This window comes from Mustela erminea, chromosome 16 (assembly GCF_009829155.1).
Source record: "Mustela erminea isolate mMusErm1 chromosome 16, mMusErm1.Pri, whole genome shotgun sequence".
NCBI lineage: Eukaryota > Metazoa > Chordata > Mammalia > Carnivora > Mustelidae > Mustela > Mustela erminea.
Window position 1 is genome coordinate 10,712,326 of NC_045629.1, and position 24,746 is coordinate 10,737,071.

The window sequence follows — 24,746 nt, forward strand, 5'->3', positions numbered from 1 at the left end:
TCATTAGATTGTTGTTTAGTTTTGGTGATTGTTTCCTTTGCTGTGCAGAAGCTTTTTATTTTGATGTAGTCCCAATCGTTTATTTTTGCTATTATTTCCTTTGCCTCAGGAGACATATCTAGAAAAATGGTGCTATAGTCAATGTCAGAAACATTACAACCTGTGCTCTCTTTGAGGATTTTTATGATTTTGGGTCTCACATTTAGTGTTTTCTTCATTTATAAGGCTAAATAATATCCCCTTAGATAGATAGATAGGTAGGTAGATAGATAGATGATAGATAGATGACCACAATTTTTATCCATTCATCTGTTGATAGATACTTAAGTATTTTCACATGACAATTATTGTTAATAATGTTGCAATCAACATGGGAGTATAGATTTGTCTTTGAGCAATGATCTCCTTCCCTTTGGATATATACCCAGAAATGAGATTGTTATAACATATAATAGCTCTATTTTTAATTTCTTGAAAAACTTCCCTACTGTTTTCTTTAGTGGCTAACCAGTTTACATTCCTACCAACCATGTAGAAAGATACCCTTTTCTCTATATCCTTGCCAGCATTTGTTATTTCTTGTCTTTTAGATAATAGATATCCTAGCAGGTGTGAGGTTACATCTCACTGAAGTTTTGATTTGCATTTCTCTGATGATTTGTGATACTGAGCACTTTTTTAAAAAAGATTTTATTTATTTATTTGACAGACAGAAATTACAAGTAGGCAGAGAAGTAGGCAGAGAGAGAGGAAGGGAAGCAGGCCCCCTGCTGAGCAGAGAGCCCGACGTGGGACTCGATCCCAGGACCCTGAGATCATGACCTGAGCCGAAGGCAGCGGCTTAACCCACTGAGCCACCCAGGCGCCCAACTGAGCACTTTCCATGTGCCCACGAGCCATTTGTAGTCTTCTTCTGAAAAAATGTCTATTCAGTTCTTTTGCCCATTTTTAAAAAATTGGGTTATTTGGTTACCTTACTACTGAACTATATGAATTCCTTGTACATTTTCAATATTAACTCTCTGTTGAATATGTGGTTTGCAAGTATTTTGTCCTAACCTATAGGTTGCCTTTTTATTTTTTGAAGGTTTTCTTTGCTGTATGGGAGCTTTTTAGTTTGATGTAGTCCCCCTTGTTTTCTTGATTGTTTCTTTTTTTGCTTTTGCTTTTGGTGTCAAATCTAAAAAAAAAACAAAAAAAAAACAAAAACAAAACAAAACAAACAAACAAACAAAAAACATTGTCACAACTAAAGTCAAGGAACTTCTTCCCTGTTTTCTTCTGGAGTCTCATGATATGGGGTCTTATGCTTAAGTCTTTAATTCAGTTAATTTTTGTCAGTGCTATAAAATAGTTGTTTCATTCTTTTGCATGTAAATACCCTGTTTTCCTGACAACATTTATTGAAGAGACTATCTTTTGTTCACAGTGCATTCTTGGCACTGTTGCTGAAAATTAATTGAATAGATATGCAACGATTTATTTCTGGGCTCTCTATTCTGTTCTATTGATCTATGTGTCTCTGTTTATGCTAGTACCATATTGTGTTAATTATCATACTTTGTAATATAGTTTGAAATCAGGAAGTATGATGCCTCCAGCTTTGTTCTTCTTTCTCAAAATTGCTTTAGCTATTTGGAGTCTTTTGTGATTATGTATGAATTTTAGGATTTTTTTTCTGTGAAAAATACCACTGGAATTTTGATAAATTACATTGAATCTGTGGATTATTTTGGGTAGCATGAACATGTCAAGAATATTAATTCTTCTAATCCATGAAAATGGAATATCTTTCCATTTGTTTCTTTCATTGATGTTCTGTAGTTTTCAGAGTACAGATCTTTCACCACCTTGGTGAAATTTATTCAAGTATTTTATTATTTTTCATGCTATTGAAAATGAGATATTTTTTCTTAATATCTCCTTTGGACAGTTAATTTTTAGTATGTAAAATGGAACTGGTTTTTTTTTGCATATTGATTTTGCGTCCACAACTTTACTGAATTTTTTAGTTTTAACAGTTTTGGGGTGGAGTCTTTAGAAGTTTTTTTCCATATAATATGTTATCTGCAACAGAGACAATTTTTTTCTCTTTTCGGATTTGGATCCTTTTTATTTCTTTTTTTCCCCACTAATTGCTCTGGTGAGAACTTCCAGTACTATATTGAATAAAAGTGGTGAGAGTGGACCTCTTTTTCTTGTTTCTGTTCTTAGAGAAATGCTTTTAGTATTTTATCATGGAGTACGACATTAGCAATAGGTTTGTCATATATGGCCCTTTTATGTTTCTTTGACCCATTTGCTATTTGGGATCATGTTGCTTAATCTTCACATATTTGTGATTTTTCCAGTTCCCTTCCTATAATTGATTTCTAATTTGATACCACTGTGGTCAGGAAGCATTTCTAATATGCTCAATTTTTTGAGAGGTTTTATCATGAAAAGATGTTGAATATTGTCAAATGCTTCTTCTGCATCTATTGCAATAGTGATGTGATTTCTATCGTTCATTTGGTTAATGTGGTGTATCCCATTGATTGAGTTGCAGATGCTCAACTACCCTTGGATCCCTAAAATAAATCTCATTTGATTAAGATATATGATTCTTTTTACGTACTTTTGAATTTGGTTAGCCAATATTTATTGAGGGTTTTGGTATACATGTTCATCAAGGGTATTGGGCTGTAATTTTTTCATTTTAGTGTCCTTATCTGGCTTTGATAGGGTAATAATGGCATTGCGAAATGGGCTTGGAAGTGCCTCTCTTCTTCAATTTTTTGGAAGAGTTGGAAAAGAATTGGTTTTTATTCTCCTTTAAAGTTTTGGCAGAATCCACTAACAAAGCCATCTGGTCCTGGACTTCTGTTTGTTGGGAGGTTTTGATTACTAATTCATCTCTATAAGTAATTGACCTACTAAGGTTTTCTCTTTCTTTGTGATTCAGTCTTGACAGGTTGTCTGGGTCTAGAAACTCACCCATTTCTCTAGGTTATCTAGTTGGTTGGTATATAATTGTTCACAGTAGTTTCTTATCATTCTTAGTCTTTCTGTGGCATCAATTACATGGTTCTTCTTTCATTTTTTATTTTATTTACCTGAGCCTTCTCTCTTCTCAGTCTAGCTAAAGATTTGTTAATTTTGTTTATGTCTTCAAAAAACCAGCTCTTAGCTTTATTTATCTTTTCTATTAACTTCTAAATTTCTATATTATTTATTTCCCCTCTGATTTATTTCCTTCCTTCTACTAACTTTGGACTTCATTTGCTCTGCTTTTTTTCTACTTCCTTTAGATATTAAGTTTGGTTGTTTGAGAGCTTTCATTTTTCTTAATGTAGACATTTATGGTTATAAAATTCCCTCTTAGAACTGCTTTTGTCACATCCCATAAGTTTTGGGTTATTGTATTTCCATTTTCATTTATCTCATAATTTATCTTTCCATCCCTTTTTATTTCATCTTTAACCCATTTGTTGTTTGGGAGCATGTTGTTTACTCTGCACATACTTGTGATTTTCTAGTGTTTTTTTATAATTGATCTCTAGTTTGATACCAATGTGGTCAGAAGAGATGTTTGATATAATTTGTCTTCTTAAATTTGTTAAGATTTTATTGTGGCCTCACAATAAACATAATCTCTCCTGGAGAATGTACCAAGTGTGCTGGAAAAAAGCATGTATTCTGTCACTGTTGGATGAAGTGTTCTATATATGTCTCTGAGGTTTAGCTCACTTAAAGTGTAGCTTAAGTCCATTATTTTCTTTTTGAGTTTCTATCTGGATGATCTATTCATTTTTGAAAGTGGGATATCAAACCCCTTACTATTTTTACATTATTATCTATTTCTCCCTTCAGGACTGTAATATTTGTGTCATATATTTAGTGTTCTAATGCTGGACACCAAAATATTTACAACAGTTATATTGTCTATGCATTGACCCCTTTATGATTACATACTGCCCTTCTTTGTCTCTGTTACCGTTTTTGGTTTCAGTTTTATTTTCTCAGATATAAGTATAGCTATCCATATTTTTTGTCGGTTTCCATTTGCTTGGGACACTTTTTTTCTATCATTTCACTATCTATGTGTGTCCTTAAAGCAGCAATGAGACTCTTAGAGGTAAATGTATTTGTATCCTATTTTTTTATTCACCTAGCCACTGAAATTCTTTTTTTTTTAAAGATTTTATTTATTTATTTATTTGACAGAGAGAGAGATCACAAGTAGGCAGAGAGAGAGAGAGGGAAGCAGGCTCCTCACCGAGCAAAGAGCCTGACGAGGGACTCGATCCCAGGACCCTTGAGATCATGACCTGAGCCGAAAGCAGGGGCTTAACCCACTGAGCCACCCAGGCGCCCTGAAATTCTTTTGATTAAAGAATTTGGTCTATTTGCATTTCAAATAATTATTGACAGGTATGGACTTAACTATTGCCATTTTGTTAATTATTTACTGATGTAGTGTCTTTTTTCCTTTATTCCTTTTTTACTCTCTTCAGTGATCTGATAATTTTTTGTAGCAGTATGCTTTCTTTTTATCTTTTGTGCCTCTACGATAAAAAGGAAAAGTTTATGCTTTGTAGTTACTATGAAACTTACATAAGCATCTTAGAGTTGTAACAGTCTATTTTAAGCTGTTAACAACTTAACTTTAAATAAATACAAAAGTTCTACATTAATATACCCCCCAATTTAATAGTAATGGCTTTTTATACTGTGTATGCATTAACAAATTATTTTAGTTATAGTTAATTTTTAGACATTTGTTTTTTAACCTTTATACTAGAATTGTAAGTGATTTACCTATCATCATTACAATATCAGAATATTCTGAATTTAACTATATTTTTACCTTTACCAGAGAGTTTTATACTTACATATGTTGTCATGTTACTAATCAGCATCCTTTTGTTTAGGCTTAAAGAATTCTCTTTAAAATTTCTTGTAAGATGGTGGTGGTGATGAACTCCTTTGGCTAGTGGTGATGAACTCCTTTGGCTTTTGTTCATCTAGGAAACTCACCATCTCTCCTTAAATTCTGAATCACCACTTTGCTGAGTAAAATATTCTTGATCAGTAGAGTCTTTTCTCCCAACATTGTGAATATATCATGATAGTCCCCTCTAGCTTGCAAAATGTTTGCTGAAAAGTCTGCTTATAATCTTATGGGAATTTCCTTGTACTTAAGTAGCTTTTGTCCTACTGTTTTCAAGATTCTCTCCTTTTACAATTAATTTTCATATATCTCTGTGTAGATTTACTTAGTCATTTTATTTTGTACTTTCTGTGCTTTTTAGTTCTGGATGTCTGTTTCTTTCCTCAGGTTAGGAAAGTTTTCAGTCATTATTTTTTTGTATGAGGTTTTTCCCTCTTTCTCTGTCTCCTTGATGAGATCCCTTCAATACACATATAAATCAACTTAATGATGATCCTAAGTCTGCTAAGCTATCTTTACTGTTTTTTATTCTTTTTTTCTTTTTTGCTCCTCTAATGAGTTTCACTGCCCCTTTTTTAGTTTGCTGAGGCTCTAATCACTTGATCCAGTCTGCTTTTGACTCCCTCAACTGAATTTTTCAGTTCCATTATTGTATTCTTTAGCTCTATGATTTCTTTGGTATTTTTGATATTTTATCTTTGGTGAAATTTTCATTTTATCATACAGTGTTCTTTTGACCTTGGTAAGCATTTCTATGACTATTATTTTGAACTTTTTTTTGCTAAATCACTTATCTCCATTTCATTAAGATCAGTTTTTAGAGATTTAGAGATTAAGATCAGTTTTTAGAGATTTATCTTGGTCTTTTGATTGGTCCCTTGTTTCTTCATTTTTCTTGACTCTCTGTATTGATTTCTGCACATTAGATAAAACAACAACCGCTCCCCATGTTTACATACTGGTTCTGTACAGGAAATGAACCTCCTCAATCAGCATGGCCCAAGCTCCTGGTTGTCTCTCAAATATATGTAATTGTCTATGCCACCATATTTGTTCTTAGTGGCTCCCAGTAACTGAAAGCTGTCCCAGACCGATCTACCTCCCAAAGGGAAGATTGCAGTCCACACCTAGATGCAGACTGATTAGAAACCAGATGTTTAGGTAACGGCTGGGAAAGTATGTTGTTAAGTCCCTTCCAGGGAGAAACTAAAAGATGCGTGATTTTACCTACTTCCTCTGCACTGAGTCCAGGAGGAGAGCAATGGGGAGGCTCTCCTATACCCATTTAAAAACCACTTCTTTGTTGCTATTTTCCCATGAATGAATGCAAGCCTCATTGGCTATCAGAATGAGGTGATTAAGGGGGAAGGGTGATCCCCTGGGTGGCAGCTATAAAAGTTGGGGTACTAAATGTGTCCATAAACTCCTTCCAAGGAGATGTTGGCAACTTGTTTTTATTGTTGGAACAAGCCAGAGGGAGAAGGTCGGGGAGTGCCTACTGTATCTTTTGGGTCTGGAGAAGGTCACAGTCAGTATTTATGTGTGCTAATTACAAGCTGAACCCTCAGGCAGGAACTCATAAAGTATGCAGTCAAATCCCTTCCTGTGAAGACTGGGAGATGGATGTTTTTTGCCTCAACAATGAGCTGGTGGGGGGAGGAGTATGGAGGGGGAGGATAGCCATGATGAGTGCCCATGTGTTTGTCCATTTAAAACTGCTTTTTTGTTTGCTACAGTTCTGTGTACAAGACCGATTGGCTATCACAGTCTGGCAGTCTGGTACCTGTCATTCAGGTGGGACCACAAAAGCTGGGGTGCCAAATGCATGTACATGTTCCTCTGAAGAGGTGCTGGCAGCTTGTTTTCATCATTTGAGTGAGTCAGAGGGAGAAGGGGGAATGCCCACCAGCTCTCCCAGGCTCTGAGGAAGATCACAGCTAGCCCCTAGATACATGCTCGTTAGAAGCCGAACCCTCAGGCAGTAGCATGTTAGATATCCAGTCAAACTCCTTGCAGAGAAAGACTGGGAGATGGGCATTTCACATTTTTGCCTGCTTCCTCCATGCTGAGCCCTGGGAAGATGCCATGATGAATGCTCACACATGTGCCCATAAAGAACAGCTTCTTTGTGAGAGTCCAGTGGCCTCTTGGGCACAAGCTCCATTTACTCTCTGAGCTAGGTATTTTAGAAGTCTGTCCCCTGGGTGGAAGCCTTTAAAGTTTGGGCATTGGATGTGCAGGAGTAAAACTCCTTATGGGGAAGCTGGAGGCTGGGGTTTCTTTCACAACTATAAGTCGGTGTGCCGTGGTGGGGTTTATGGTTTAAGTGTGTCTCAGCCTTTCCTACCCATTTCAACGTGGGTGTTTTCTCATTTACCTGATATACAGAAGTCACTCAACTAGTCTGCATTTCTCCCAGAGGGATATTTTTCTGCCTGTAACAGCACATTTGGTGCATCCATGTGAGGAAAAGTTCACGAGCCTCCTCTGCTGCCTTCTTGGTCCTGCTCTTCTTTTTCTCCCTTGTATTCCTAACCCTCAACTGGCTTCTACAGTCTGCCCCCACAAAAAATTTCTCTTCCAAACTTTCTCCCTCCTCATTCTCTGACAGGCTGTTTCTAAAACACATGTCGCCCTCATTAGACAAACATATTTGCCTCATTCCTGGGTCATATGGAAAAAGCTTAACTTGTGGCCTATTTCAGAGTCTGAATCATTTTACCTTATTGCATTGTTAAAGTACCAGTGAGGTAGTGAGTATTAAATCCACTTGTTACCATCTCCTGGGACGTATGCAGGGAAGCCACCTGTGTAATGTTTTCTCCCCAATTAAATTCACTCTCTTTATCCAGCATGAAATATTTCCATTATAAGTAGTCAGAGAATTATGCCCTACCAAGACACCCAAGAGGCCTATAAAACTGTAAAGAAAAGAATTGCCTCCTTTGAAAGACATTGGTCTGGGAAGCTTTATGACCCTATTTTACACTGTGCCAGCCAGAGGTTCTGGCAGATTTCCCATTGACTTATGGAGCCCAAGGCAAGTCTAGTCTGGAGTTGCCTTGATCTAATTACTGCAGGATTTCAATGTGTGCCCAGTTACAATGAACAGTGTTAAATGGTGGCCCTCAGCTGCACCAGAGTGGTAGTGGAACAGCGTTTACCAGAAGTGTAGTAGACTCCCCAGAGAAGAGTGTGGTTAGCCATGACTCTCTGTTTCCTGGTAGAATTACACATAGCTCTTGTGCTTTCATTGCGAAAATGGAATCACATGATGGTGGCAGTCCTTGTGGAAAGGGTGGGTTATAAAATGGATCTTTAATTTCAATTTGCCAGGTAAGTGAGGCAACAGGAGATCAGACTTATCTAGTTAAGACTGAGTACAGTGAGTGAAATTATCCCAGGAAAACAAATCAGCATCTTGTTTTGAAGATATTTCCAGGGCAGAAAAAAATACATTCATTTCCTTCAGATCTGCTGACACTGCCTTATATAAATAGTCAACCTGACTTTTGTCCATTCATTAGATTTCCAGCAAGACACACAAATAGTGACACATTTGTGAGGTTAAAATATGTCCACCAAAGTATATTTTACCACCACATTGCAGGTGTTCAATAAACTTTCACAAAATAAATAAAATGTGAAAGGCATTATTATTGCGCGGAATCGGTCTATGCTCAGAAATAAGTGCAACCCAGCCTATTTTGTTCATACTTCCCTGATCTAACCATTCTTCACATGATCTTGTATGAGACTACTGTATTGGGACAATGAGTGGCTCATTAAGTTAAGCACCTGCCTTTGGCTCAGGTCATGGTGGTCTCAGGGTCCTGGGATTGAACGCTGTATTGGGCTCCCTGTTCAGTGGGGAGTCTGCTTCTCCCTCTCCCTGTGCCTGTCCCCCTGGCTTGTTCTCACTTGTTCTCTCTCTCTCTCTCTGAAATAAATAAGTAAAAAATTTTTTAAAAAGACTATTGTATTAAAAGGTCATTATTTTATAAGTCACTCATGAAGAGTTCTTCCCTCTTTATCTTTATCTTGTACAAGTCTGGAACATTATTCATTAATTTGAATAATAAATATTTACCATAGGCATATAGTACGCCTGGGACAAATGATAATATTGAAATGACCTCTGCACTCAGTCAGCATATAGTCTTACAGAGTAACAACTGTTGATGACTGCACCCCTGTTAGTTGCACACTGGGAAAGACGAAATGTTTGCCTTTCCAACACTTATGAAAGCTTTGTGTCATCATCCCCATTTTACAGTTGGAAAAACTAAAGCTCTGGGCTTAAAATGGTCTCTTAAGATTTCACAACTATTAGATATCAAAGCCTGCCTTTGAATCCTCTTTTGTGTCAGTAGTTGCTCTTCAATATTTTGAATCGGATAAAACAACATAATAACTATATATTAGTTAGCCACTCACAAACCCTAGATTTAGGTAGGTCATTTACATCTCTGGAATTCTATGTCTGTGTTCTACTTTTCTACAGTAAAATTCACTGTACTTTTATCAAGTGAGCTTTCATTTTTAAAAATTTCTTCTTTATTGTTTCTCCTCTGCTATAAGATACAAACAAAAGGGAGTGGGGAACAGATATGACCATTAGTAGAAACTGTATTTCCTGGTTTAACATCTTTTCTTTGTACTAACTCAAAATGTGGTCTCAAGACACAGCTCTAGCTAAAACACTATTATTTTTTATAGTATTGTATTTCTGGCCTTGGAATTTTGTGAAGTTTGATATCACATACCTATAGACAAAAAAATAACCATAACTAATATAGAGGAAGAATTTTCTGACATAAAGATTTGGGAAAGTAATTAATATTCAACAGACTTCAGATTTAATTTTGAATTCATTTCTTTCAAACAGTGTTTTATTCAATATCTAGCCAACTTTTTTATTTAGTTTGTGAATGTCTTTTCTCACCATGTCACATAAATATATATATTTTTTTCTTCAAAACAGTTTGCTGATTCCATTTTAGGTTATGATTTACTGGAGAATCTATGGTTTCCCTGGTAATGATAAATGCAACAATGTATTCCACAGAAATTTAATAAATGATATCTTCTACTGATGATTAAGGAATGATGAGAATTGTAATGGTTGATTTTATGTCAACTTGATTAGGATATGGGGTGCTCAAATATTAGGCAAATATTTTACTGATTGTTTCTTTGAGTGTGTTTTTGGATGAGATAGCATTTAAACCAATAGATTGAGTAAAGCAGATTGCTCTTCCTGATGTGGGTGGGCCTCATCCAGTCAGTTGAAGCCCTGAGTAGAACAAAAAGTTCAACCATCCTCCAAGTAAAACTCAATTCCTCCTGCCTGCTTTCAAACTAGGATATTGGTGTTTTTATGCCTTTGGACTTAAACAGAAACATGGGCTCTTCCTGAGTTTCAGACCTGTTGGCTTTCACCTGAGGACTGACTGCATCATTAGTTCTGGTTCTCAGGATTTTGGACTCAAACTGGAACTACACCATCTTATATAAATATTGAATACTAAGAATTGGCTCTTGTGATTATGGAGGTCAATAAGTTTGAATATCTGCAGGGTGAGTCAGCAAGCAGGAGGCCCAGGAATCTTGATGGTATTATTCTAGTCTGAGTCTACAGGCCTGAGGACAGGAAGAACTAAGACCCAGGAAAAGTCAGTGTTTCAGTTTGAGTCCAAAGGCAGGATCTTGCTGATTCTATTTTTCTGAGGATGACAACAATGATGATGAAGAAGAGGAAGAGGAAGAGGAAGAGAAAGAAAAAGAAGAAGAAAAGGAAGAAGAGGAGGAGGAAGAAGAAGAAGAAGGGGAAGAAGAAGAAAAAGATTTTTAACCAAACACTTTAACTTTTCAATCTTATGCCTCCTGAGAAAAAAATTAAGACGTTTACTTCGTTTTTTTTTTAAACTTTCACTCGTTCAGCTATACTTGTTACTGATCTATTCTGTAAAAGATACTTATGCAAAATCTTTATATCTAAGAATCTTTGCCTAAGGTATATGTCCTCAAAAAAGCAAATAACACATTCTATAAAAAAAAGCAATATAAATTAAGTACATTCAAAATGAATGTAGAAAAAGAAGCAAGTGATTATACATGAAGAATTAGAAAAATTTAATAGGATGAACATTGTTTACAAATTGATGTAGGTAAAAACACTGAGTAGATGTCATGGGCTGAGTGAAGAAGTATGAGCATATCTGGAGAGTGTACATAAGATATGATAGATTTCTTAGAGACTATAGCTCTTTTAAGATGAGACTATAAAACTCATATTGAAGTCTTCACAAGTTTATAGTTTCTAAAATTGTGTGTTATAAATTGAAAGGCAAGACAGTTTGATTTTACCCTAGAAAATAAGGTGATTGTTGACCCACTTGTAACACATTTCATGGTCACAGAAGGCATGCTCTTTTTAAACTGTCCAAAATTTTATCATCTATATCACAGAATTCAAGGGGATGCATTAGGTATACCTTCCTTCCAAGTTTGCATAAGCATTTGCCTAGTCAATACAACTAAAAATGTACAATATTTTATTTTATAAATTTATCACTTGCCAGAATTTTCAAGAACTTTCCCAGTGACAAAATAATTTGTTTAAACATTGCTTCCTTGACACTTATAATACACTACCATATTAATTGTATGCTAAGAGGCATTTGATATAGAGTTTATGGATCATCCAAAAGTTTTGCAAGCAGCTTTCTTTTACTCTGAGTTTCTTCTCTTTTTAAAAACACTCATAAGAATGTGGTTTGGAGGAACACCTCCATCTTTTGAAAAGTCACTGCAATTTGTAGAATTAATCATAAACTTTTGAAAGTAGGTGCTATCACAATAACTGATTAAATAAATTTGATATAGAGGGCATCTTAATGGCAATTCTTGAAGTCTCTCCTAATTTAATCCTAGTATTTATTCAATATATACTTTTTTCAGCCACTAGATTTCAAGGAACTTTATTTTTTTTTTAAGGTCTGAACTGTTCAGAAAGGAATGAACAATGTTTACAATCAAAGAATGAAGGAAAAGGGGTAAACAAGGATATTGTTAATAGTACATAGAATGATTGATACTAAAATAAGGATACGCACAAAGAGACCTGTGCTTTGAGAGACCAAAGTAAGAGCAGAGAGGATAATCATTTAATAGCCTATTGGAGACAGACAGGTAAGATTTCTACACAAGGTTATTGCCTAAACAAATATGAAGGAGATAGACAAGAAATGAAACAAGTGACAGCATTCAGGGAAGAGATGAGAGAGGTGAAATATGTAAGCAAATTTGGTACACCCAACATAACCCGCCTTCTCTCCTTACACCCTGGTGTGTCATCTTGATCTTTTCATTTATCTCTTCAAAATTTCGCATGTTATCATTTACATATCTTGTAAGAAGCATGCAGTAGAGGTCCTCTAATATTGTTTGAACCATATAACAATTTATACATGTCAAGTAAGGCAAATTTCCTCTATCATTTAGGCACATTGGAAGTTATTTACTGAGAAGTCAAAACAAGTGGAAAAAGCTGATGCTACTGGCACAGCATCATTTCCCTGTGTTAAGATGACAGGTTCTCTTCCACAGAAAGCCTTCTTCTGATTATTTCTCTGAAATAATACTGTCTTGGCTTTGTTTTGTTTTAATTTATTCGCTTTGCAATTAAAAGTGAGATGGATTATAAATTCAAGTTGCTGTCACTCATTCATGTCTTCGTATGAGTAAGTTTTAGATTCTGTTCCCTCAGCGGATTTTGATAGGGAGAAGGGGTGAAAATATGAGAATGAGGATTGTTTGAAGAGGGGAGAGTATGCAGCCATGGAAGGTGATGGTGACTCTAAGAACTGGAGCTGAAAATACCTTATTCTTGAACATAGAAGGCTCTCAATAAGATTTATTTAATGAATGAAGACAATGTCTAAATTAAATCTCAATGATTTATAATTTTGTATGGAACTGTTTTTAATAATCAGAAACTGTTCATTTTTTTTTTCTTCCCTTTGACAAAGGTCAATCTTCAATGACAGGGAAACATTTGGAAAATATTTTTGTGGAAGAAGAAACCTTTCAAATTCCACCTCAACGTTTTATTACGTGGCAGTGTTTTTAAAAATCCAAAGAGAAAAAAAAGATAATAGGGTGGAGCATAAAAATTTAACAGGGACAAGTAAAATTCTGGACAAAAGAAAATTCAGGAAAGGAATTGACTAATGAAAAAAACTTCTACATAAGATAATGATAAATATTAAATAATTTAAGAAACATGCATAAGGAGGCAGGGCTTAACAAAAATGTTATAAGAAATCTAACACAAAATCTACTGGCCCAAGAAAAGGCTGTGGAAATGATATTCAGCAATATTTGAGCTTGGAATTCACTACAGGTAAAGTCTTGGGCCACGCTGACAGGATTGTAAGAAAATTTAGGGGTGTCTGGGTGGCTCAAGTCATGATCTTGGGTTCCTGGGATCAAGCCTCATGTTCAGCTCCCTGCTCAGTAGAGAATCTGTTTCTCCCTCTCCCTCTGTCCTTCCCCCAACTCATGCTTACTCTCTCCCATGTTTTCTGTCTCTCTCTCTCAAATAAATAAATAAATAAAATCTTAAAAAAAAAATGAAAAGAAAAAGCAACGTTAAGTGTGCAAATAAACAATTAACAGTGATTTGTATAATAAAAAAGAAGATATTAAGTTTTTTAGCATAAAACTCCAACACAAAAAATAATAACTCATATGCCAATATAAAATTACTAACTCCTTTCTCCCTGAAGCAAAGAAGCAATTAATTTGTTCTGTGTTCTCAAAGCATTGTGTTTCTAACATAAGGCAGCCGTTCCTCATCACACTCCAGTTGACTGTCTTCAATGGGTCAAGCTGATCATGTGAAGGACATCTCCAGGGAAGGGTCAGTGTGAGAGCTGTCATTTTGTGCCCAGTCCCAACTGCTTAGTCTGGGAAAGAAATGCAATTATGAAACTAAATTAAGGAGTGGGAAGAGTAGCACAAATGGAAGCTATTGAGGAGAAAAACGACTCTTCCTTTCTTTAGATTCAGTTTCTTTCTAAAGTTATACTCAAAATCCTCTGTCAATATTTAATGTTCTCTTCTCTCTCACTGGCTTCTCCTTTCCCCATAATGGCTGCTGAAGGAAGAACTGCATTCACTGTTCACACGTAGTCAGTCCCTGAATCCCCACCGCTGGTTCCTGCCCCCCATCGTGGATCTAAAACCTCCCTCTTGCGGCTCCTATCTAGAATCAGGTTTCCGGGACTTAATCTTCATCTACGTCTCTGCAACCTTTGATATTAATGACCCACCTTATATGAATCCCCCTAAATACACACCATCTGGTCCTTCTTTTCTGTTCACTTTACTCTTCTGCCTGGGTTCCTTTTCTTTGTTTGCTGACTGTAGATCAGGGAAGATGATTGTAGTGCAGAGATGTTGAATTGTCAATGAAGGGGAAGTTTCAGACAGAATAACTTCAGGAATAACGTCACAAGTGGGAACCTAGAGACAGAAATCACTATAAGATCATTTAGATCATTTCCTTTTTTCTTTAAGATATTTTATATTATTTATTTTAGGAAAAGAGCGTGAGCAGGGAGAGGGAGAAGGAGAGAGGCAGACTCCCCACTGAGCCTGACCCTGGGCTAAATCACCATGAGATAATTTTTTAAAACCAGATATAGGGACTCAATTTGGGGGGGGGGACCTTAAAAATAAAGACAGTTACACTTCAAGGTTGTACATGATCTGGGCAGAAACTAAAAGACTGGCTGTAAAGACAAGCATAGAATATTTCAGCCCCTCCAAGGTGAATTTCAAGATGCCATTATTAGTCACTTACTTTCTCAGATAATATTTACTGAACACTTACTATGGACATGTCATAGGCACAGGTTATAAAGCAGTGAATGAGGCAGGTGTGTTCCCTGGTGTTAGAATCTAAGCAAAGTTTACTCTTCAGTGAATGGAATTAGGACTTCAAGGGAAGACTCAGGACAAATGGTGCTAGCCAGAAGAAGGAGCCTTTCAGGAAGAACAGATTTAAGTATGGTCCTCGATGAATTCTTAGACTGCAAATGTAATAATACATAGGAGAATTATTGCTTTTAGCAACTGCAAGATGAGCAGGCTTTGTTTCACAGAGTTACTCTTGACCCAAAGTCATCTGTGTCATAAATTTTACCATGGGGCTTCCCACAAGGTAGAATCTGCTCTTGCAGATATGTTAGGAATACTAATTACAGACCACAAAGGAAAGGGAAATGGAGAGAAGGTGGGAAAGCCAAAAGGCAAGAAGGCAGATAAGAAAGAAGGAATGAAAATTGGTTGGTTGGTTCTGGTCTTACACATGGAAGATTGAGTTTAGGACGAACTTGGAAGTAGGTACATTTTTACAAATTCAGCTGAGCTTACCTGAAAAAAGTTGGAGAACAATCAGAGTCATGTCCTCTGCTGCAAGGAAAAATAGTGACAAGAAGGAACGATCTCACTACCATTTTCATAACATAAGTTAGTCCGAGCCTGGACAATAAAAAAGCAGAGTATGGCAATGTTTTGAAACGCATCTTGGAGAGAACAGATTGCATTTTGCTGGACCCTCTGGCAGCACAGGTTTTGGAAACAGCAAAATAAGGTTTGGTTCAGGGAACTGCTTTGCATAATTCTTCAGAAATCAGGGGAAAACTGCATTTAAGACAGATCTCTGTAATTCCAAGAGAGAAAGAGTGTTTAATAGTTCATAATGTCTTATGATCTTTCTGGAGATGAAGGAGAAAGAGGATCACAAGACACTGGGTCCGTGGAGAAGGAGGGTAATATTTGCTTGGAAATTTCTCTGTTAGGAGTGCTCCTAAGAGGAAGTAAAATCTGTGTGTTGAGATAGAGTCCTTACTTCATCCCCCTTCAGGGTGCCAAGATAAAGCAACACTGTTGATGGACTGGAGATCCCCTAGGATTCCACCACACCAAAATCCTAAATTTTGCGAGATGAGAGTGTTGAAAATACCCCCACTTGAGAACAGAGGCAATTTGCAAGATGAATGTTTTCCTGGGAATTTAGGATGCATAGGGCATGAAAGAAAATTTCTCACAACAATAGAGTTCCAGTTTGGAAATTAGCTGGCACCTGTAAATCTAAAATCAGGGAGATTGCCTCTTTGCTCTTTAAGCTTTCACTGTTAAGGCTTTGACTAATTACATCAACAGCAATGTGAATCTGCACTGAAATGTTTATTTACTTCCAAAAACATATCTGGGACACCTGGGTGGCTCAGCAGGTTGAAGCCTCTGCTTTCGGCTTGGGTCATGGTCCTGGGGTCCTGGGATCGAGCCCTGCATCGGGCTCTCTGCTCAGCAAGGAGCTTGCTTCCCTCTCTCTCTGCCTGCTTCTCTGCCTGTTTGTAATCTCCGTCTGTCAAATAAATAAAATCTTAAAAAAAAACCAAAAACATCATATCTGATTGTGCCTGTTGAGGCATACTTGTTGAGAATGGCATTTTGGTGTCTGTATTTTGTGGATGTGGGGCTTGAGCCAAGGTATTCAATTTATCCCATTGACATGTGAATTCATTGGCAATTGAGGTCTGTGAAGGGCTCATGTTAGCACTCATTCAATTTTGTAGATGCTGATGGAGCTTCCCACCCTCCACTTCCTGAGAGGAAGGCTGAGGATGTGGTTGCTGCAGGAGGACATCCAAATCACATGGAGCATCTTTGTGAGATACCCCTGGCCAGGACACAGTAAGACGAGATGGCAAGGAGAACAGAATTCTAGACTTCAGTTTCCTTTCATTTGATTGGAGAGAATTTATTTCATTTCTTGGACTTGAATTTCTCTCTGGAAATTTAATAACTGGAGGTATCTATGGGTGTTGTATGTAATAAAACGCCAAAATTAAGAGTGTTTTGTGAAGCCCTTTATTCCCTAAGCTCCAGAATTTAATAAGAAGTGGCCTAAGCTTCCCCATCATTGGATATGCATGGATGGTGTGTGAAATTTCAAGGTTCAGTAATTTTGTTTGTTCTCTCCACTTCGCACTCACTCTTTTATGAGGGTAGAGAAGTGATTAAGGAGATCAGTGATGTTCTGGCCTACACCGTTCCACCCTTATTCATTTATTTGTTTGTTTGAGATACCAAGGCCGCATATAGTATCCATCCCTCATCTTCTAATGGCGAGGCGATCCTTAATCCTTTACCTGTTATACCTGAAAATGTCCTAGGTAGCTTGGATGCATTTAATTTGGAGTGGGAGAGAAAAAAAAGGCCTCTAGAGCTCTTTAATCTGGTTCTCATGAGAAAATCTTGCTTTGGGGATTATTAGGAAAAGAATTTCAGCTTAAATTGATGGTGAAAATAAGAGCCCTAAACCAGGAGTCACATAACCTAGTGTTCATTCTGGATTCTCATAAATTTTCTACTACAACTCATTTCATTTTCTTAGACCTACCATACCCTTTATATTGCTTTTGTAGACTCAAACTTGTATCAGACCATTCTGGTTTCCTTTAACATTGCAACCAAGAATTATTTACTGAGAGCCCGTTAAAGGCCAAGCTCTGCATTGGACACTAAGGAAATTGTTGTCACAATTGCTGATTGAATACAATGTCCATCCCCACTTGGGTAGAACATTCTAGTGATAGTGTCAGACATTAGCAAATCATTAACAAAAACTATAATTATAATTTTGAGAATACTTTCTTTCTTTGCTGTTTTAATTTATTTTGAATATGTGTGTACTTTATCTTTACAAGGAAATGCAGTGTTTTGTTTTGTTTTGTTTTTTTAAAAGATTTATTTATTTATTTGAGAGAAAGAGAGACAGAGACAACAAAAGCATAAGCACGGGGAGTGTTAGAGGAAGAAGCAGGCTCCCTCTTGAGCTGGGAGCCCAATGAGGGGCTCGATCCCAGGACCCGGAGATCATGACTTGAGCCAAAGACAGACACTTAGCCATCTGAGCAACCCAGGTGCCCTGGAAATGTAGTTTGAAAGTCAGCATCCATAAGTTGAGTAACTCAAACCTAAGTTGCTCGTGACCTACTCCTTAGTACAGTAGTTTAAGCTCTTGGAAAGAGAAAAAAAATGGATTAAGCTACTAAGACAAGGCCTGTGAAGTTTAAAAATTTGTATTATAATCCATGTGTTTCAGGCATCAATCGATGAACCCAGCACGTTTATTCGCTGGAAGAGAAACTTCAAGAATGCATTCAAATTTCCCTATCAGTGCATGTCACTGTTGAGAAGCAACGTAGACTGAATATAGTTGATCTGGTGCCTGTTGGCTTTACCATGTGAAAGAGAATTGTTTGGTCAGCATTCCTACAATGATGCCAGTCAATTTTGTCTTTAAAAAAATCAACCTTTGCCATCTGTATTATTGCAACGTTCTTGTCCTATTTAGCAAATGTACAGAAAATAGATTACTGATTTTCTCCAAGCTTGCAATTCAAAGTTGTTATTTTTGTCCTAAAACTTAGGAATTTAGGGAAAAAACTGTTTCCTCTTTAGTACCCATGAGAGTTTATTTTCCTTACTCTTCTACAGTTCCAAAATCTCGGGAAATTTTGTTTTCTTAAGGGTTTCCTTTCATTTTTAGCTTCTTGGTAGCTGGATTCTAAAGAACATTCCTTATGGATAATGCATGAAATATTTTCTTATTAAAAGTCATGTTAAGTAAGCAAAGCTTATTCTCACTTAAACTTTACAATAAGAGAAAAGCAACCAACAAAAGTGTAAGGTAACTGTGAGTATAATAGTAATTGAGCCAAATTATTTTAGGTGCTTTTTTGATATCCCTGGGGCTCCTGCTTAGGAAGAATACCAAGGGGGGCAGATAAATTCCAGTATATCGCTGTATCTTATGGTGAATGAGATCAACCAAGAACTCATGGGTTTGCTTCCAGTAACTCAATAGATTGAGAAAAAAAGATATATATCGTTTCGTCAACAGAGAGTATACTTAAATTTCATATATCCAAAATGGACTCAACAGTGTGTTTATGTCATTGTGCTATTGTGTCAAAAGTAGTGTAACCCTAACAACTGTAGAATGCCTAAATGACCCAGTCTTTGCAGAAAGATTTTTAAAGGCACACAATTTAAGAGTCATAGTTGATTTTAAAACAATCACATTTTAGACTTTTGTCTTACAAAGACACTAAAACAGCTCTAGTTCATAATCGTCAAAAATATCTATCAAAAGCCCTCATGCTCAACACTCAGGCCTCTCAGTTGCCCTAAATTCATAAGAGCTTCTTTCCTGACCCAGTTTGCCCTCTTTCTTCCTGACCCAGCTTCTCCCTTGACCCAGCTCCTCTCCTTTCTACATTCTTGACCCACTTTCTCCCCTTCTCTCCTGACCCAGATTCTCTCCTAACTCAGCTTCTCCCCTTTCTTCTCTTCTGACCCAGCTTCTCTCCTGAGCCAGCTTCTCCCCTTTCTTCTCTCCTTGACCTACCTTCTCCCATGACCTAGCTTCTCCCCTTTCATCTTTCCTGACCCAGTTTCTCCCCTTTTATGCTGACCCAGCTTTTCTCCTGACCCAGCTTTCCTTTCTTCTCTCCTTGACCCAGCTTCTCCCCTTTCTTCCCTCTCATTACCGTCAGTGTATGTATCATCTTAACCTCTTCCAAAGAGAAGAATGTTCTTCCTCTCTAGCAAAAAATCAAACATGGAGATAAGTACCTGGTGGAGAATCATCTTCATGGGCAGGATTTCGGGAGGAAGGCTATGAGCATCATTCTGAATCACACTGACTGTTACAGAGTGTCACCTAAGAGTCCTTCCTGGCCCTGCCATTCTATTCTTCCATCCAATGAGTAGCTGTTGAGCCACTGACCACATTTCAGGGATTAATGCACACCTTGGGCTGAAATGATGAGCAAGAGAGAGAGCATTTCTTCCCTGTGTTATTGTTTCTATTGCTGCTGTAAAAAATAACCATATACTCAGTGACTCAAAACAACACACATTTATTATCTTCAGTTCTATTGGTTAGAGGTTCAAAATGGGCCTCACTGGACTGAAATGAAGGTATATGCAAGGGTACATTCTTTTTGGCAGCTCCAGGGGAATCCTTTTCCTTGCCTTTCCAGGTTCTAGAGGCTGCCCACATTCCTTGGCTCATGGCTCCCTTGCTGCATCTTCAAAGCCAGCAATGGTGCATGTCCCTGGTCATCACTCCATAGTCATGACTCTCTCTGACTTTCTTCTGCCTCCCCTTCTACTTTTAAGGACTCTTGTGATTGCACTGGACCCACCTTGACAATCCAGAATCATCTCTTTACCTTCAAATTAACTGATGCTCCACCTTAATTCCATCTGCAACCCCCAAACTAATCACATACGCATGGTTTTGAGGGTTAGGATATGGAGGTTACTATATTGGAGGTTATTATACATGGAAGTTATTATATTGCCCACCAGTGGAATAGGCTGTTTAGATTAGCAGAGAATCTAAACCAGTAATTAGGCAATCAACATACAGTGGGCTTAGTGCTAATGGGGAAAGTCTGGGAATGCCTAGAAGGGTCACCCAGCAGGGATTTCCAGGTTGGAGAAGCCTTTCCAGAGAAAGTACTAACGAAGCTGAGGTTGGGGAGAGAAGTGGGAATAATCAATGGATGTTGTGGTTCTAGGGGTAGGAAGAACATTCCACAGAGAAGGAATACCGAGCACAGACCCACAGAATGCAAAGAGGGAAGACAGAGCACCCTCCAAGTTGGAGATTAAAAGAAGTTCCTTATGGCTGGGGCAGGGGACTCAAGATGGGGTAGGAGCCTGGGCCTGTGAGTTCCGAAAAGCAAGAAAGGACCAGATCATAAAGAGTTGTGTTGACCTTGCTACGTGGGAAGTGGGGTGAGGCCCCACTCTTCTCGGAATGCATACCCACTTCAGGGTTTCAACCAGAGGTTGGCTGGCATTGCATTGACATTTGAAAAAAACCATTCTGGCAGCTGTGTTTAAAATTAGTTAGAGGAAGGTCAGGCAGGACATATTAGTGACCTAACTGGGTAAAAGTAAAAGATCATCCATTAATTAGGATAACAGACGAACTAATTCATGTCAAGTTAACTCCAAAGAAAAACAGTGTTAAGCAAGAGACCTGAAAGTGTCAGATGCGTTCAGATCTAAGTGATGCTGATTATTGAAAGAAACAGTATCTGTGATGAAACAGGGGGGATGACTATTTGGAAAATGAAAACTATGAGAAAAATATTTTTTAAAAAGTACCTATTAACCACAGGGTGCTTAGGTGGCACAGTCAGTTAAGTGACCAACTCTTGCTTTCAGCTTAGGTCATGGTCTCAGGGTCATTAGATTGAGCCCCATGTCTGGCTCCATACTCAGCATGGAGTTTGCTGATGATTCTCTCTTTCCCTCTGCCCTTCTTCCACTCCATGTGCAAGCTCTTTTCCTCTCTCTAAAACAATTAAATCTTTCTTTTTTTGAAGTATCTATTGACCATATTAGAAACTTATCTCAAATTACACTTGATTATTGCAAACATATGCAAATTGTCTTTTAGTCAGCAATTGGTGTTAATGAACTAAGGGCATCAATGGTTCATCCTGTGGTCCTGTTGTCCTGTGGGAGGTGGAGGATGGCTCAATCCCCCAGGATTGCTCTGTGACATGACACTACACTGCATGGCATAGATAAATCATACAGTGGAATTAATCTATAAATTTGTCACTTAACTTTCAAATGCTTTTGGTGACTTATTTTTTACCTCTCTTGCAATTTCTCCCAGACACTTGGCACTTCTTTCTCATCAGTAAGATCTGACCAGTAAGTCTTCTCAAATTCAATAGACAGCAAAGTGTCACATATTCCCCCTGGATTCTAGTCCTCATTTCTTTGACAATTTGTTCTGTATTTACGATAAAATAAAGGAAAATGTTCTAATTTAAACTTTTCAAGATTTACGAGAAGCATACTATCTGCTTGGAGAAGTTGAAATCCAAAGAGTTGGAAAATCAGATGGATTGAAGAGTTTTTTATACCTCTTATTTGTACTTTCCAAACTACCTGAGGGTGCCAGCTTGGGTAGAACATCTCGTAACAAGCTTCCTGGTGAGAGTTTTGACACTTCCACTTCTGGTTCCTATTGGAAATACCACAAAATAAGCCTTCTGTGCAGCATTTCAGTAATTCTCATGCCAATTCAGGAATTACAGAAAGAGAAACTTACCCTCAAACTTCAGAACTTTAAAAGGCTGTAGTTTGAAATTAGTGGTCAAGCTCTAATGTTGGCTCCAAAATCCCGGATTTGAAGATAAGTCTAGCAAGAAAGAAAGCTTTTAGTTGAAAGTAACAGCAAACTGGATTAACACAGGTTTACACAGGAGACATCTGCTATTTACTTAAAATCAAAATCAGGAGGTAAATCTTCCAGAGCTGGGCCAGCCACTCCGCAACATTGAAGTTAATCACTGTTTCCTATCAGCATCTCAAGATTTTTCTGGGACTGACCATGAATTTGTTGTCCAATTTAGAATGCTTTTGAGTATGAAAAAGGCATTATCAAAAATTATACTGGGCCAGCAGGATTCACATGAGATTGTCTCAGGTAAATGAGTACATATAGTTACACGATTTTTTTTTTCTCATGCTGTTGCCTCATTGTCTCAAAATGGCTGTCACAGTTCCAAATTCTGTTCCTATCACCACATGCAAGGGCAAGAAGCAAGGTGAAGAGAAAATGATAGCAAGCTTACTTTCCAGGCCTGCCCCTTTATCAGAAAGAAACTGTTTTCTCAGAAGCCCTCATTAGATATCTATCTACATCTCTTTGCCACCATTAGCTGCAAGAAAAGCTGAGAACTTGTGTTAGCCAAATAGAATCAGTCATGATAAGTTTGGAAGACTAAGAGCTTAACACCTGGGGCAGGGCCCAACAAACAAAATGGGGTTGTTAACAGGGAATAAGGGAGATGATTTGGTCCATGACTAACTGGGAAGGCCTCAGCCAATGCAACTTCCACCCTTTTAAAACAGGGAAACTGTTAGGACGTTGGTATTTGAACATAACTCCATGTCAGAGTTTCTAGATTACACAAATATTCAGGTTCTCCTGTATAGCTTTATATACATCAAGTTTATATTTTCTACCCTCCCTTGCATTTAGATATGTCCATACGGCTGAATTCTGATATAATCTGTGCCATTTTGGGGGGAAGCCCCAAAAAACCCTCTAAGGGCAATTCTCCTTCTCTCTTTCCATTCACTAACAGGAGGGAGAGAACTCTGGAGAGGATCATAGAGGAAGGTGAAGCCTTGGGGCAGAAGAGCTTGGGTTTCATAATGATGATACATGATGAGCAGGGCTCTTTCCACCAAAGGGGCAGTGACATGCTAAATCACCAAAATACTGAGGTGGACTGTTAACATCGGTTGGTCTGTCCCAGAGAATACTGTCCATTTTCTCAATATTTATTATCAACAGGATTAATTCACTTGCCTGACTCAGGTGGGAAAAAAACCACTCCACTCTAATATCCTTAGCTGGTAGCACAGAGCTTGGCACAGAGTAGGTCCTCATTACATGGGTATAAATGATTGAAAGGAAAACCCTACCAGAGAACCAAATGGGCTCTTCCATCTGGTGTCTCCAAATGCAAACAGAAAATAGAGGAAACAGTCTTCACATCCTATTCTGTGTCCACAGATAAAGGATGTTCTTGGTAATAAAACACAAAATCATTTTTCACTTTTGTTTTCCAGAATCAGTGTCTCCCTCGCTAACTGTCCCTCATGACCAAGTTGGTCCTCGTAGGCAAATCAACGTGGCTTTTCTTCACCAGCCATCACCGGTCACTTACAGGGGCTGCTAGTATCCATCCTGTCTTCATTGCCAAGTTAAAACACATGTGAGACTGGAAGCTGCCGTGGGTGAGAGGCACCTAATCTATGTCCGTCATCAGTCATGTTGTTACCTCTCTGAGTGAAGAGCTACATACTCTCTCAAGTCCTTTCCTGTGGGTTCCTTCTTGTTGCCCTGAAGGAAGCAGGGTCACAGATCTGGCTGGGAGCACAGGGCGGTGGGGTGAGGTAGAGGTGTGGTGGGACCCTGCCTCGGCTGACAACCACTGTGAGGACTTCAGTGGCCAGGGGCTTATTTGGGAGCCACTACCAGGGACTGCTTCTTATTGTAGAAATTTTATTGAGCTCTTTCTTGTGATCTTTTGTTAAGCCAGTTATTAAACAACAGCAATGAACAGTAGTAATAGTAATAATAATAAATAAAATTATGAAATTGGCTTTGGAATAAATTATGTACTTTAAAGTCTTTTTATGTGCCTCACTTGGCCTGTGTCACTGAAAGCAAATTCAGGGTAACAGGCAGTAACAAGCGTGCATGTGCCAAAGTTAACAGCATTGGGCTGGGGTCAGAATATCAACTTTAACCTTCACCAGCCAGGAGGCTTTGGACCCGAGTTTGTCCTCTTATTTTCCGTATCTTAAAACATCAGGGACAATAAACAAGGTTTTAGGGTTTTGTTGGGAAGAGAACATAGATAAGAGCTTGGCTGGTAATACCTGTAATACACTGCAGACACTAAGTGCTATGGGAACCCAGGCAGTCAATGTTATTCCTCTCCAGGAGGATGCTCTTTCTGAGCCACTGAGCGCCTGGGTGCAGAGTGGAGGTGTGTGTGTGGCGGGGGCGGGGGCGGGGGCGGGGGCGGGGGCGGGGGGGAGGCCATTAAGGCCTCCACATTCTGTGCTAACTTTATGCTCCTAGCAAAAAGACTTATGTTTCCCAACTGCATCCTGG

The 24,746-nt window shown here is 38.0% G+C and overlaps 1 long non-coding RNA gene across 4 annotated transcripts in view; it reads right to left on the minus strand.

The window, feature by feature from the left end:
- Positions 1-24,746, minus strand: part of LOC116575311 — a 35,859-nt gene that overhangs the window by 3,383 nt on the left and 7,730 nt on the right. The window contains exons 4-6 of one of the 4 annotated variants that reach the window (XR_004279702.1): positions 22,161-22,250; positions 21,998-22,073; positions 14,299-14,464 (exon numbers count right to left, since the gene is read on the minus strand). This is a non-coding gene — a long non-coding RNA (uncharacterized LOC116575311). Of the gene's footprint in view, positions 1-14,271; positions 14,465-21,711; positions 21,840-21,972; positions 22,074-22,160; positions 22,251-24,746 lie in introns of those variants that run through there. The other 3 variants (XR_004279703.1, XR_004279705.1, XR_004279704.1) reach the window with 3 other exon arrangements.